Source organism: Thunnus thynnus, chromosome 5 (assembly GCF_963924715.1).
Source record: "Thunnus thynnus chromosome 5, fThuThy2.1, whole genome shotgun sequence".
NCBI classification, from domain to species: domain Eukaryota; kingdom Metazoa; phylum Chordata; class Actinopteri; order Scombriformes; family Scombridae; genus Thunnus; species Thunnus thynnus.
The window spans coordinates 17,408,230-17,423,420 of NC_089521.1; the positions used below are offsets into that span (position 1 = coordinate 17,408,230).

The window sequence follows — 15,191 nt, forward strand, 5'->3', positions numbered from 1 at the left end:
ATATAAGCCCGCAGGCGGCAAAGCTCTGTGTGCAAACACTTCAACCACTCCTGTGATAGGGCAATCTGTGTATGGAACAGCGGATGGCCTAACAACTCTGTTATTTCACACGCGACCCTATTTGGCCCCTCTGATATCCTTAATTTGGTAGCTGAATTTGATATAGTGCTGCAAATATTTACTTAGGCACACATTAACTCTGTTTGCCTGGTATGTTACGATAAACAAACCGCAATGGTGTACTGAATGTAATAAATGTTAAACAGTGCGCGCAATTATATACTTCACATATCTGGCCCTCCACACTGAAAGCATGCTTTGTGGACCTGCACTCTATTTTGACAGATCGTTATTCCCCTTCCTGACCACCTAGGGTTACATTCAAAAATTAACTGTTTATGAGATGCCTAGGGTACATGGCAAAATTTAGCCCATATTTCAGTGTGAAGAAAATATAGATTTTGACGTGACAATTTCACAGTTTCAGGGAGTAGAGAGCACATTAAAATACACAGAGAAAACAGGTACTAGTTTCATGCAGATCAGAGATGCTTTAGATAGATATGTATGACATAATTAACAGGTTGTTGTTTTTAGCTTTGCTCTGCTCCCTGCTTTGCCTCTTTTCTGATTTTTTTTTTTAATTTGTTCTTTTTCTGCCCCCACCATTACTGTATTGGCAAGGCAATGGTGTAGAATAACATAATAATATAATAAAATAAACTTTATTTATACAGCACTTTTCAAAACAGAGTTACAAAATGTTTTACATGGAAAAAATATGTGCTATTATGAATTCATGCTTTAACAGACTGTTATCATCATCAGGTTTTATCTTCTCTGTGTATTTGAATTTTTCACCTTTCTGTGTCTTACAAATGCTGTCACAGTATCATCTATTATTCCTATTAGGCCCATGAAAACACTTCAAACACAAGGGTTTGATGTACTTTGGCTATGGACATTCAGCACTCATCACATCTAAAACTATTGTGGAGATTGCAGGTGCGGTGGTTTACATTTCCCTTGCCAACACACTCTTAGCAGTTTGTTTTTATAAGGGATAGAATTACAGTTTTAATGACATGTAGCTCTTGTTACTATGCAGGTTGAATGCACTACTTGTAAGGTGCTTTGCTCTAAATGTGTGTAATGTAAAGTCAACAATGTTTCTTCTTAATGTTCATCTTACAGTGAAAGATTAACTACTCAGCCCCAAACAAAGAATATCATATATCATTTAATACTAATACCTCAGATTGCAGCTCAGAAAGGAAGGCGTGTGTGAGAGATCGGAAGTAAGTGGGGCATCAGAAGTCAGCTGTATTTGGATTATAAGCCAACATGCTTTCAGCTGTGCTGCCTGCTGATTCAGCTGTTTCCTCATAAGGATAGTGAATGATCTTAATCCTGTATATCCAGGTAACCTTCTCTGAAGGAGGAAGAGTGCAAGAATAGTGCAGATACTATAGTCAGGCAATATTTATACAAAAAACAGAGCATATAAATGTAACTACTCATACATGAGTTCATGATCTTTAGGTTTTATTTTTTTTCTTGAGTGTTAGGGATGCTAGCACGCAACAGCTACGAATTTGTGCAGAAGCAAGGGGGTTCTGTTTTAGTGTTGTAACTTTATATCTTTGTTTGTGGGAATACATATATACTCTACAGTTTCAGAAGGCAAAGGCAGTCTATCTTACTTCTTGATAGTGGCTCTAAAGTAAGCTTTTCTCAGGATGGTGACAGCTTGCAGCGCTGGTGTGAGAGGAGGAGAAGACAAAGCACTCTGTACTCCGAGGCTGTATGTGATTAATGACAGAGGTGTGTGTTGCAGTGGGCACCCTCGGAGCAGCTACAGATCAGTCTTCCTGTAAGACAAATCTGACACTCACCAACCCACCGCCTCACCTGCTACCCCCTCACCGCCATCAAACCCTCAGCTCCTCACAGCCAAGTGCACTCAGCACGACATCACAATCATAAATCATCCTAAACAAAGCATGTTTAATCTGTGACGCGCAGGCCTGACACGCAAATTTATTACCTGTTGTAGGAAAACTGCATGTGCCCCACTGAGTCAAGCCTCTATTTACCTTTGAGAAACCAGTAAAATATTGGAAAGACAAAGTCTACAACAAAGGAAGCTGATGATGGCAGTGTCTTTCAGGCTGAATTCAGGAGACAAAGCCCCGCTTTACTCCACCATCCTACTGCCTTTTCATGGTGGATGACATGCTCGCACGACTTTCTCGACTGCACTTGCCAAAAAGATTTAGGGATTTTTCTCAAGCACATTTGTAAAACATGAATACCAAATTATCTCTTGTGGATTAGAGTTGGATAGCTGCTCTATGCCTGGTGTGAGTCATAATGCTTAGGGAGAACTGGGCACCTACTACCTACAATTGTGTGATAGAGAAGGTTTTTTAGAAATCAGCCATGCAGTAATAGAGCATTGTGAGTGCTCAGTGTTCTAAGGCAGCAGTGTAGGAGCAATTCAGAGGATATGATAGCAAAAACAAAAGTTAGTATGAAGAAAAATGTTTGAATCTGTTTAAAAAGAGAGGACACAGACCCACAGATACAGTACACATATATTTCAGATTTTTTGAGCCTGGTTAACCTATCAGTTAAAAAGGTCTAAAGAAACAGGATTTGGAGCGTGGAACACTGTCTTCTCTAAATGCCGCCTGCAGGTAAACAGTGACAGTAGATCCAGATATCTTTAGCCTTCTTGCTATACAGTCTGACAAAATAAATTACAGTAGCATTAGCTTGATGTGGAAACATAGCTAAAATGCCAAGGAGAACTGGCTGAAAGGCAGAAATTAGAGTGGTCTCTCCCACACATTCCCTTTGGCAGACTCTCTTGATCCTGCTCGTCCTCAACATGTCTTTACACGGTAAATGGTGGGAATGAGAAGTGATGGCACCTGCTGACTGGCTATGGTGGTGTCAGAAACTCACACGATACACACACTATACATGCACATACATGCAGCAATTTTTTTGTTCATGATGCAATCATCAATTTAGAAAATCTTTGAAATTAGGCAACTGTGAAAAGTACAAAATGATTGTTTTGACTCATAGAATATCAAAGTTTCCCCCCCTAAAAAGCCAGAAAAGGCATCATAGCATCATGAATATTCTTCTATTTTAATAAATGTTACCACAGGAATTTAGAGCTGGCTCTCATTTTCAAAAAGATTTAAGAGGAAACTCATTTAACTCATGCAAATGTGTTTGTGAGTCAGTACCAGTCAAAACTTAAGACACCTGCCCATTCTCTTGAATGAGAAAGTGTGCCCAAACTTTTGACTGGTACTGTTTGTAATTCGCTAATATCACCTAGCAACTCATGACATTGTGAATTATTTGAGTCATTCCAGGTGATTAATTAAATAATACTTGAAATTAGGGACAAAATGAATAATGGTAAGAGCAGTTTCATTCCTGACCTTGTTCAATTTTTAATGAGCTCAGTACAATGGAGACTACATTTTATAAATGGAGCTATAGGCTCATGTGAATATTGGAGATAATTAAAGAGCTTGTGTTATTATTTGATTCTCTTTACATTTGCCGGGAAAAAAAAGGGGTCCATCAAGTAAACAAGACAGGATGGATGTTTGGGCTACTCCACCTTGCAGCTGAAAGTATTCAGCAGTGCGATAAACAGAGAAGAATACATTAAGAAACCCAGGAGACTGGTAATCTCAAGAGAGATCATCAGCTCATCAGAAGGTCCTTTGTATGCTGTCGTTCTCTGCCTCGGGAAGAGCACAGGCGCTCGGCAAAACCTACTACAGTGTCAAAGTTGTATAGAAGTGAGATATAAACAAGAGAAAAACATCACAAGTTGTTCCTGTCATTAAACCTGTATGACAAATACATTGCATTGTCTTGATTTGCACAAAAAAAGCATTTGACTGCAGTTGACTATTAAAGCTAACTGGACATCTTCCTACTAACCCACATTCACTGAAATTCTCATAGCTCTGTGTTATCCGCTCTGCTTTCCTCAGCGAGCTGATATCATAACGGTTTCCATTTCAAGTGTCATTCCTTCGCATTAACAGTTGTGTGCTATTCTATGCTATTTGGAGTTGGCATGCCTTGGTTACTTTTAATTACAGTGGGTAATGAGAGAAGAGATCCAGACTGTGAGACATGGAGTATTTTTAGATCTTGATCTTGATTATCTAACACATAGCTGCGGTCTCCTCAGATATGACTTTGTTGGAAGACTTTTGTACCATCATGATTAAAATCGCTGGGGATGGAGAATTTCTGGACTTTGTAATCAGTCAATCAACAGATTTCTAAATACTTAATGTACCAACCCGTCTAGATTTGAGTACTCGTGTACTTTAAACATTATTTATTATAAAAAATACGTGTATATTTGTTATAAAATAAAATCCCCAATTGGTTATGTAGGGAGCTCACACTACAGAGTATGTAATGGGTATCTTTAGATTATCTCAAAAGTCACTGAAACTGCTGTATGGCATTTGCTGGCAGTGTTTATCCCATGACTGAATGTGCAGGGAAAGGGAGATTGGTGAGGGCTGTTGAGGGCTTTTCAGAGAGGCTGCTTTAATGAGCCTCAGATAATGAAATGTTATTTCAGAGCTCGGTGGTCAGATCTCTGTCTCAGAAAATTGTGTGACTCAGTGATCTGTTTGTGCTTTTCTCATTTACAAAATAAACATCTATTTCTTTCCTCGCTATCGTATTGTGGATCAAACTTGACTTATATAGCCTAATAAAGCTTGCTTCATGAGACGCGTGTTTTAGGCCCCTTTTTTAATTGGAGAGAAAGAGTGTCTGGGTCTATTTGTGGTCTGGTGCAATGTTGGAAATGCCAGCTGTCGCGCATCAAAGCCCTGCTGGAACAAACCGTTATTTGACATGTCCCTGCAACTTGTTGAAATACATACTATGTCATGAATAATAACTTTTCCTCCCTAATTTAAAAAGGCAAATTAGCTCAAGTTTTGATAAATACAGATTAAAGATGTATTTAATCCTTTACATTTAGACACATACATTTTAAAAAGTTGGCCGCTGTTTAAACTAATTTTACTATTACCAGCACAGTATCAACCACAAAGAACATAAGCGTGTGAATGTTTTTCTAAAACTGTTCACTGTGTTGGAGAAAATGACATCTTTCTACACTTCTGTGAGAGGAATGAAAAATCCTCAACACCTTCTGGAGTTATGACTGACAGCTGTGGCTGGTCCAGAGAGCCCAGAGCCAAGCCCCATCACATAACGCATGCCCGACATGTCTATGTCCATCTGGGGTCCTACCCTTCAAACCACGGCCCCCCTTACTCTCTGCCGGCAGAGAGACCAAGGGACAAGAGGAGGAACAGGGTGTGAAGTCGGGCCTCTTAGGGCTCGAAGGGGAAGCATTCAAAGCCAGCTGGTCTGGCTTTGAGGTAAATCAATGGGCAGAGTGAAACAAAGGCAGCAGACAGAAGAGGAAGAGTTGTAGACAGCAAGAGATAAAGAAAGTCAAAAGGGAAGAGAAGTGGAGATTGGATCAGCAGGTTCTGTGAAGGCGTTTGTGCAACAGCAACAACAAACAGGTGAGAACACAGGTGTCAGGAAAGGTCCTGATGCCTTGCACATGGAAATGGATGCCAATTAATGCTAATGTCTTGACAAGTTTGATTCAGGTGTTTATAATGAATCCAATATTAGATTTTATTTCTTGTGTGATAATCTGGATTCATCACATACACTGTAGCATCATGCTCAAGTGAAACTTATTAGGCTGATGTAAATCACTACCATAAAGTTGGTTGTATTTTTTGCTAGCAACACTGTTTTTTTTGTTTGTTGTTGCTGCCATCACTTTGGGAAGATGGGAGGGGTGTATGTCGACACAAAGTTGCTGCTCAAGGGGATGCTGAGAGCAATATGGATCCACACTGTTGTCAGTTCGCATCAACCTGAACTCATAAACAACTGCAACACGGTAGAAACTTTACTGATGGAGAACAGGTGGAGACTCTTTCTGTCTAATTGTTTTTTTGTCACAACTGTTGTTATACACAGGAATGAGCAGAATAATGTGCATGTGCTCCTAGTGGCATGTGTGTAGTTAGAGTTGAAATTGTAATCCTGACTCTTCTGTGCTGTGCAGATCATTAGAATTCTATTAATAAATTACTGTGAAATTAGTTAAGACGAGGAGCTCTAATGCTAACTAGAAATATATACATTTCTGTAGTAAAGAGCAGACTCAACTAAGAGATTCATTCTATTGATTAATTGAAGTGTACTGAAGTGTGTAGACTAAATATATGTCTTTATTAATCATTAGCATAATCTCACGTGATGTTGAAGCAGTATTAGTGATAGGCCCATGGCTTGACCTGTAGATAGCAAGAAAAGGAGTGCTGAGTTTCAGATAGCCAATTTTAAACAAGTAATACTATAATACATTTTATTCAGTGCTTTTCATGGTATTTAAAGATGCTTTACACAGCAGAAAAAACACATTAAAAGCAAAAGAACATACTAAAAGTACATTACGTAGCAGGGAGCATTAAATCATACATTAAAAGCAACTCTGAAAAGGTGAGTTTTGAGTAGTTTTTTAATGTGGACAAGTTGATGCAATCATGAGAGAGTTCCAGAGGGTGGGCGCAGCAATGGACAAAGCCCTGTCATCCCAGGTCAGGTGCTTCACAGAGTCTGTAGATGCTTTATGGGCATCTAGATAAATGTTACTACGCTTGAGTGAATTTGTCAGGGACATCAGTCTGAGGTGTTTTCTTGCAGTTTTCTTTAAGTGGCATCTCTCTGGGTCACATGCTGAATTTTGAAATCGATGCTTTTATGGTGCAAAATGCATTTTGTACACAAAACAAAAAGACAGTTTAGTGCCAAGTGTGTTTTTGCTGTTGTTTTGGCCATCCACATAATAAAGAAAATGAATTTGGTATAATTGTATACAAGCATGAATACCTTGTGATTTACAGATATGATAAAATAAATTTGTCTCTATATTCTGAAAGAAAATTTGCCTGAACTCTCATTTGGTGCGCCATAAGGTTGGGAAACCATTGATCAACAAACAACATTAAAAAGCTAACCAACAAACAAATAAAAAAGCATTTTACTGTAAAACAAAAACTGCATTGCTCTAGATAATATCTGCAATTATATGGTGAAATACAAAGGAGTAGTGTATGGGTGTATGAGTGGGAAACATATGGGAGAACTATAAATCAAGCCTTATTATGGCTACTATGAGAACGATAACAGTGTCCTTTAGGCTTAGCATTTTACATGTTTTTTTCTGTCTCTTTGAATGGACATGTACTGTATGTGTGATGTACACATTAATTTAATCTGGAGTCAGCCTCAACCCCCACAGATTATAATGAACAAAGTCACTGTCAAATGGAATTTCTGTGTGCCATAATATTGTCCTTCTGGAGCCTGAGTTTGCACACTAAAGCAAAACAGGCTGAAGCAAACTGCAGGAAGAGCCAGCCCACGTTGCCTCATGTTGCCATAAAGTGCGCCCTCATATAACCTGGACTGGTGCATGACCGAGAGCCAAGAGCAGAACAATGAAGACATGTCAAACTAAATTTGTTTAAATCTCACCATCATTACAGTTTACTGTAAGAAAGGTTGACACAAGAAGAATGTAATAAATACATCTAATTTCTCATATTGTATATATTGAAGTGTGGTCGGTAACAGAGGACCCTTCACGCAGAACTTTTGTATTATTATTTAGGTCAGTTGATGTTACTCCTTGCCCTGAGAAATCAAGAGGGATGAGGAAGACTAGTCATGGCCTTTGCCTTTAGAGGTCAATTGTTGAAAAAGACAGCACAATACTATACCAGACTTAAACAAATGAGATATTTGCCACCATACTTCTCCCTTTTCTTCTAAAAGCCCCTTTTCTTCATTAGTGAGTATGCAGTGAAATGAAACATTAAAAGAGGAGTTCTAAATAATCTAAAATTGTTTTACTATTCAACCAAGGCAATGGTGCCATCAAATCACTTGTTTGCAGAGAAATCCGGTTGTTCTGACATTTCTAAAACTCAGAAATACATCTGAGTATATTAAAAACTTAAAGCGAGTTAACTCCAATGTAGTTTGACATTTCAAAAATGTCACTTGTGGTAATCAGTTATGTGTCTAAGAAGTCCCGTGACCTGACTGATGAAGTTATGTGATATAGAAGCAGTCATTCAAAAGCAACATGACGTGCCTTTGTCTAATGTGTGAGACTTTTGTGCAATTTTAATGACTCCTCTGAGCCCCCTCTGATACAGTACCAAGTAGCAAGCAGTAGTGGAAGAAGGATTCAAATCCTTTTAAAAGTAACAATACCACAATCTAAAAATACTTAATGACAAGTACAAGTGTTCCATTCAGAATTTTACTTGAGAATAAGTACGTCATAATTATCAGCAAAATGTACTAGTAGTAAAAGTAAAAGTACTCAATCTGGGGGCAAAATGGGCCCCTGTCAGTGTTATATTTTTATTTATTTATTATTAATTTGATTATTACTACTGTTGCATTAATGTGTACGTAGCATTTTGATGTTGTATGGTAAAGGTGGAGCTGATCTTAACCACTTAATATACTGTTGAGTAGTTTTATTTAAGCAAAACATCATATTTATAAGATCACCTTAGAATTTGTATGTTTTAATCTGTAAAGTAATAATGATGGCTGTAGGATTAATGTTGTAGAGTAAAAAGTACAATATTTCCCTTTAATTATGGCGGAGTTAAAGTATAAACAAGCAGAGAGTACAAGTAGGCTACCTCAAAATGATACTTAATAAAGAACTTGAGTAATTGGTCTTAGTTACAATACTGGCTTATTGTCCTTTAACATCTGTGATAGCTTTAAACTGCAAAATGAGCATGTAGTTATTAAACCTGGCCACATGCTCATCTCATTCATATTAAATACATAGTCAGACAGTTGTGCCGGATTTCTATCGCACCTGCTTCCAAATGCCAGCAAAACAGTCCAAGCACCACACCTCCTCTGATCCTGCACATACACGTGACATCCTCAAATGCGAGTCAAACAGGTCCCACCTTCCTCCTCTAATTGGCTGCTCAACAGACGCTGAGGGTTTCAATTGGACGAGCGAGGTGCCCTTTAAACCAAATTCCATTGCTGTTGTCTTAGAGATATGACGTCAAATGTTTCTAATGTGATGAGGCTGAGCCGAGTAATTTTGGGAAAGTAGTTGTCCAAATCTACAAGTCAGGCTTCAAGTTGAAGAAAACAGAATGTACTCTGGCTGACTGCAGTTTTGCGGTTTTGTCAGTTCTCTTTTGCCTGTTAGTTCTGTCAAAGTTTCCATAAGTTTAGTCTGTTTTTACTCTGTAACAGGGCCGATTTGGAACAGAGTTGTTATTATAATGGATCGGCTATGTCAAGATTCAAATGTGAAGCAGTATATCAACATGCATGTATACAAATAATCCGTAAGATATGTGTTGTACTTGTACAGCTACAAATCTGAAGCACTCTCACTTTATTTGCGACTTATAAGTTTCCAATATAAACACAGACAGTTCTCTAACTTGTTCCAATGTTTTGTTGGATTGTGTGTGTATGTGTGTGTGTGTGTGTGTGTGTGTGTGTGTGTGAGAGAGAGAGAGATAGAGAGAGAAAGAGAGAGAGAGAAAGAGAGAGAGAAGAGAGAGAGAGAGAGAGAGAGAGAGAGAGAGAGAGAGAGAGAGAGAGAGAGAGAGAGAGAGAGAAGGAGGCAGCTCGTCAGATAAGGGGAGGAGTCTCTAGCTGACAAGAGGGAGACTGGCTTTTCTGAGTTTGTCAGCTCCCCCTAAAATAGCAGTCAGCGTGTAAATGTGAACTGAAATTACGTTTATCCACTGGAGCCACCGATATAGAGTGTCTATATACAGCGACTGACTTGGGAGTAAAGGTGAGTAACGGAAATAGAAACAATGTTGCGGAGTGTGGCAGCGGCAGCTACAGAGAGTGAGAGTAGAAAAGCGCAAGAGGGAGACGTAGAGTGGATTTGGGAGACGGAGACAGTATCTTCGTCGGCGTACATGCGGAATGTGAGATAATACAGAATGTAAAAACCGCGTCGTGTCATCTAACATCTGTCATGTCAAATGATGTGTCAGCTTTTCACGCCGTAAAATGTCCAAGTGTCCGTTTAAAGGGTGCAGTCAGACGCGCGCGCGCTGTTGCTATCAGTTAATTGCGGGAAACTTTTACGGATTTCATCGTAAACACTAATACGCCGGTGACAATTCTTAACTGTAAGTCCCTCAAGGTGGTCTATTTGTGAATTATTATTCTTAAAAACTCACTCGGAGTTTATCGTGGGGTCAAAAGTGTGAAATGTTAAGCTGTACTTTGTGAAACAGGCGCATCGTTTGGGGGAAAATAGTAATCAATGTGTATGTAATAACACTGTTGAGCCATCATAACAGCAGCAGGCTACATTTCACTCAGTGACAATATCCTGGTAATGGAAGTCTGATATTGAGTTTACTGAAAATTATATGTACGCACATTGTGTAACTTTTCAAAACATCATGTAAACACCTCAACCTAACTTAAAATATAGTTAATAATTATTCACTGTATCTTATTTTTTATATATATGAGCGCGAAAGGTTGCCAGTTTTGATAACAGCTTAGTGGCGTTTTAATCTAGTTGGTGCTGGTCAGCTCGTGCACTGTGAAATTAAATATTTTTTTATTGTCATAGATGTTGCCATCAATGTTGTTTGTATGTTTACTATTTAATTTCACAAGAGGAGACTATCTGGCCAACTGAAAGTATTTTTAGTATTTATAAAAGTGAGTTGTATGATATAAAGTCATGCAACTAATTCACCAGTTATTCTGGAACTTTAATAGTGCTTATAGCTGGTAGCTATTACCTGGGTATAAAGTAAATCCAGTCATGCTTTATTTAAGGGAAATTATGGGGATAAATGGCCAGTTAAAGCTGAAAAAAGGTCAGCTGAAATGTCCCCAATCAGGTGAAGTAATGTGCCATGTTTTGGAGGTAATCTTTCTCTAGATAAACTCTTCACCGCTTAAGAAGATCACTTAAAGATCCCACTTTTATTTTATTATTTAAAGTAACAGGCTATGGGACAGTGCGCAGTACATTTAAGATCTGCTGTGTGTGTGTGGAGGGTTTGGTAACTGAGCCTGTGAGAGTGACTCTTCGCTGCGTAGTGGTTGTTTGAATCTCTCGGACTCTTGTGACCTTAACCCCTGGCCAGCTTGGGAAATGACCAACAGTAACCTGACCTTCTCAAATGTCTCTAGTGTAGGGCACCATACATGGCTCATTAGTGTGTGTAAGTTTTATTCAGTTTAAAAAAATATACACAAAACCTACAGTTTTCTTTATAGAACTTCTTAAAATCAGTATGAATCTAGTCTCTGGGAATTTTTGTTTGTGTGTTACAACCTGTAAAGTTGTTTTGTAGTATTATGTGGATGAAATCCACCGACAGAAAATCCAAACTATATATAAGAATCCATAATAGTTGTGAGTTCAATAGATTGTTTAGTTGCATGTATTTAAAAATGCTTTAACCCCAATCGTAAATATTTTACTACTTACAGTCCAACCCTCACTGATCAGATTGAACCAATGACGAATGTTATTACTAAAATAATTCCTCAGGGACACGAGTTGTTGCAGCAGTATTAAAAGCGCACTTGTATTTTTCTCTGTCCATTTTATGTTACCACCGTTCTGACGGCATGTACATTACCATACCGGTTGGTTGCCAGTGATTTCGAAAGCAAAGCAGTAAAGCACCCTCCAATCTGCAGTCATTAGCTTCTGTGCTGCCCCAGGCCTTGCCAGTAATGGGCCTTGTTGCTCATGATCCACATCACGTGAGCTCTTATGTCTAATGTGTGGGTGAGGGATTCTTTCAATGCTGCTGAAATGAATATCATTTTAACAATTTATGTCGTATATTAGTCAAAGGAATGAATAATCTATCTGTGAAGGTACAGATAGTGCCATCATAAACGTCACTCTCACATATGCGGTGAACTGTTGCTCTAACCTCAGAGACCCCAAATGTTCTGCCTTTGCCATTATGCAAACACACACAGAGAGGTCTGATAATACAACTATTAGATTCCACCTTGTATCATTTAATCAAGGATAGGATGATGTAGTAATGGCTGATTTTCCACAAAGACTACCACTGTTTATTAAATGTTTTAGCCTTGTTACATGTTGTGTTCGCGTGCTCCCTATGTCTCTGTAAATGTGCATTAGTACGTGTCGGCGAAGTTCTCAGTGGAAAGGGAGAAATGAGAGGTGGTGACGGTGTGAGGAACGGGCAGCTGCAGCATCTTTTACTGCACTCCTCATCCCACTTCAATCTCAGCGTCTCAGCTTCTCCTTCCAGGAGAAATGTGGAGTGTGTGGGCGAGTCGGATCTGCAATTAATGCTGGTTGTCAGAAAGAGAATGCTGGCGTTTACACGATGCCTCTGAATCACTGAGTGAAAGTCTTTCTCCTCCACTCTCCTCCTCCCAGGACATTTTTCCAAGGAGGACAAAACACCAGAAAGCTGAAAGCCACGATGTATTGACTGAAAAATAAGCGATAGAAGCTGCACATTCTCGGTCCAATAAAGAGGATAGTGTTTCTTTGATTGTTTGGTAAGCCAAGATGTTCTTTTATACTGCAAATTTAGCTACAGCATTACAGTAATTAAGGATAATACGTTGTATAACAGTTTTAAATCTTTGAGAATCATGATTGTGAGTCTATTTTTTTATATTTTTACTTTATTTAATCATATTTTGTACCATTGAAGTGGCATTTGAAACATACTGGTTTCTGAGTCTGTACATTTGGCAAATGAGCTTCAAGTGCAGTTGTGTTTTCTGGCATATAGTTAGATATTAAATATTGAATACAGTTTTTATTTAGTTTGGTTGGTAAAACTGGCTATAATAAGGTACTGAAACATCAGAAAGTTTGTGTAAGTTCGCTGAAAAAATTACCTAAATAGATTGAGGTGATTGTAGTAATTGACTTCCTCTCCTTTTCTTCGTACAGTTAATTCTTACTCTTATTTTTAGTACATACTTGCATTCGTTTCTATAATCTTTTTATGGTCATTAGAAATAAAGATCACTGGCATGATAATGCTCATATCACTCAGTAAGCATTTAGCCTTCTCTTTGATTAACAAAAGCGTCTTGGAAACATGATTCATTGTTTATTGGAGCTCCATCATCAATATGGAGATTCCAGCATTCTCCTGTGAGACCTGGAGGTTGGATGCAGAATCTTGAGCCTGGCAGATAATGTTTTAGACCGCAGTTAACTGTAGACTAAAGAGAGGAAAAAAAATGTGTAATTCTTTCTTGTAAACAAATAGCTGACCTGTTAATATATGAATCTTATTTCTCTATATATCAATTTATATATAGTTTGATTATTTCCGTTGTTGTACAGTAAACCAAGAAGCATGCCTAAACTATACATTTAAATCTGATAGTTGATAGTTTGATTTCAAGTTGAGAGAAAGTTGAGTTCTTTTAAATTTACTTTTTTTTCTTTCTGAGTTTGATTCATGCTAAATAGGTCACTCTGGTGCCTGCAGTGTGGGTGTCACAGTGTGCCTTTGGTTAGCAGTGGTACTTCACTGCGCGGAGGCCCTGGGTTCGATTCCTGGCTCTCTTTTTCTGTGTGGCATTTGCACATTAGATAGGACATTAATGTGCTGTGATCATCTGCCATTGAACTGGGCATGAGTGTCCAGAACTGGCAGCGAGTGTCAGACAACATAAAGCTGTTAGATACTACTTACTGTTTTACATTTAAGTGGTTGATTCAAAGTTACAGGAATTTTCTTTTAAACATTAGAATTTTCTGAAATACACTGAAATGTAATTTTTTAGATATCACTGAGTCAACTGATATAGCTCATACTAAGGTTATTTATTTTCTTAACAAATGCTTCTTTAAACTTTCCTAATATTTAAAACTTTTCCTAATATTCCTAATTCCTAATATATATAATTGAATAAGTTCCAAAATGATTGCTGTAACAACATATGGCTCTGTGATTAAATAACCTCTGTGAATGTCACCTGCAGTGAGAAACTCTGTTAAGAATCTCCAGTGTTGTTTAGGCGCTCTAATAGCCTGCTTTAAGCTCAGAGGGTGAATGTATTACTCGCTGAAGCACCGTTCGTATAGCAGGACAGCTAGCTGTGACCTTTCAACTGTCCTGCCCTTGACTGAGACCTCTGGTGGTAAGCCACCCCGTTTGGCTCACTCAGCATATGTGCTGCTGAGCAGGGCAGAGCAGCTTAAGGCCGCAGCGTCTTTTCCTGTCTTCCAAACGAGACCTGACTGGAGGTCTCTTCACCTCGCCAACCTGGACCACACAGGAGAATCAGCAGGAAGATCCTCAAGCAGAGCCGCACTCTAAATCTGCTGTTAATCTGCTTTCACCACTATGATCCTAGTCTGTCTCTCAGTCAACATCAATACTAGTTACGGACTGTAACTCAAACAAACATAGCTATCATGCTATACATGCTCTGTAGCCATAGAATCCTGAAATAGCATCATAGTTACTTTTTATCATCAAATTATGATATGTTAAGCCCTTTTCTGCTAAACATGATACATATTTTCTTGCCCCCCCAGTTGCTGGCTATTGTTTTCAGTTTTCATATGTTACCATCTCTTATCTGCAGCAAGAATAACACATGCACACTGTGTGGTTTGGGAGGGAAGACTGTGGAAGCATGCGGTGGAGCAAAGGTGACGACTTTGTGAAGTCAAGTCATTTAGCACCTTTCTAAGATGCCACCTCCTCCTTCTTTGGGTTTCTGAAGTGCAAGAAAAACCACAGAATCACACTGCATCATCTCAAAAGTGAGTGGGCCACCCTTAGAGGACAGACTTGCCAAACGTGCGTGTCCTGTGGTTTGGTTAGTGATTATTTTTTAAGCTTGTTTTCTAGTTGTTGATTACAACAACACACAGTTGCCTGCATTGAGAGCTGGTGACTATACTGCTACACAATACTGTGGTGATATTATTCAGTTGAATCATCTATAAAGTAAAAAAAAGAAAAGGAAGTTAAGAAAGACATCTCTTTGCTGAGTTGCATTTTAACTGA

General features: G+C 38.6%; 1 protein-coding gene across 12 annotated transcripts in view; it reads left to right on the forward strand.

Moving 5' to 3' along the window:
- The first annotated feature begins 5,342 nt into the window (after window positions 1-5,342).
- Window positions 5,343-15,191, forward strand: part of mef2aa (myocyte enhancer factor 2aa) — a 70,226-nt gene continuing 60,377 nt past the window's right edge. For 4 of the 12 annotated variants that reach the window (XM_067589697.1, XM_067589688.1, XM_067589694.1 and 1 more), the window contains exon 1: window positions 5,344-5,606. The gene's annotated coding sequence lies outside the window, so the exon portion shown is untranslated. Of the gene's footprint in view, window positions 5,607-5,884; window positions 6,025-9,807; window positions 9,968-10,154; window positions 10,314-12,580; window positions 12,706-15,191 lie in introns of those variants that run through there. The other 8 variants (XM_067589693.1, XM_067589695.1, XM_067589700.1 and 5 more) reach the window with 6 other exon arrangements.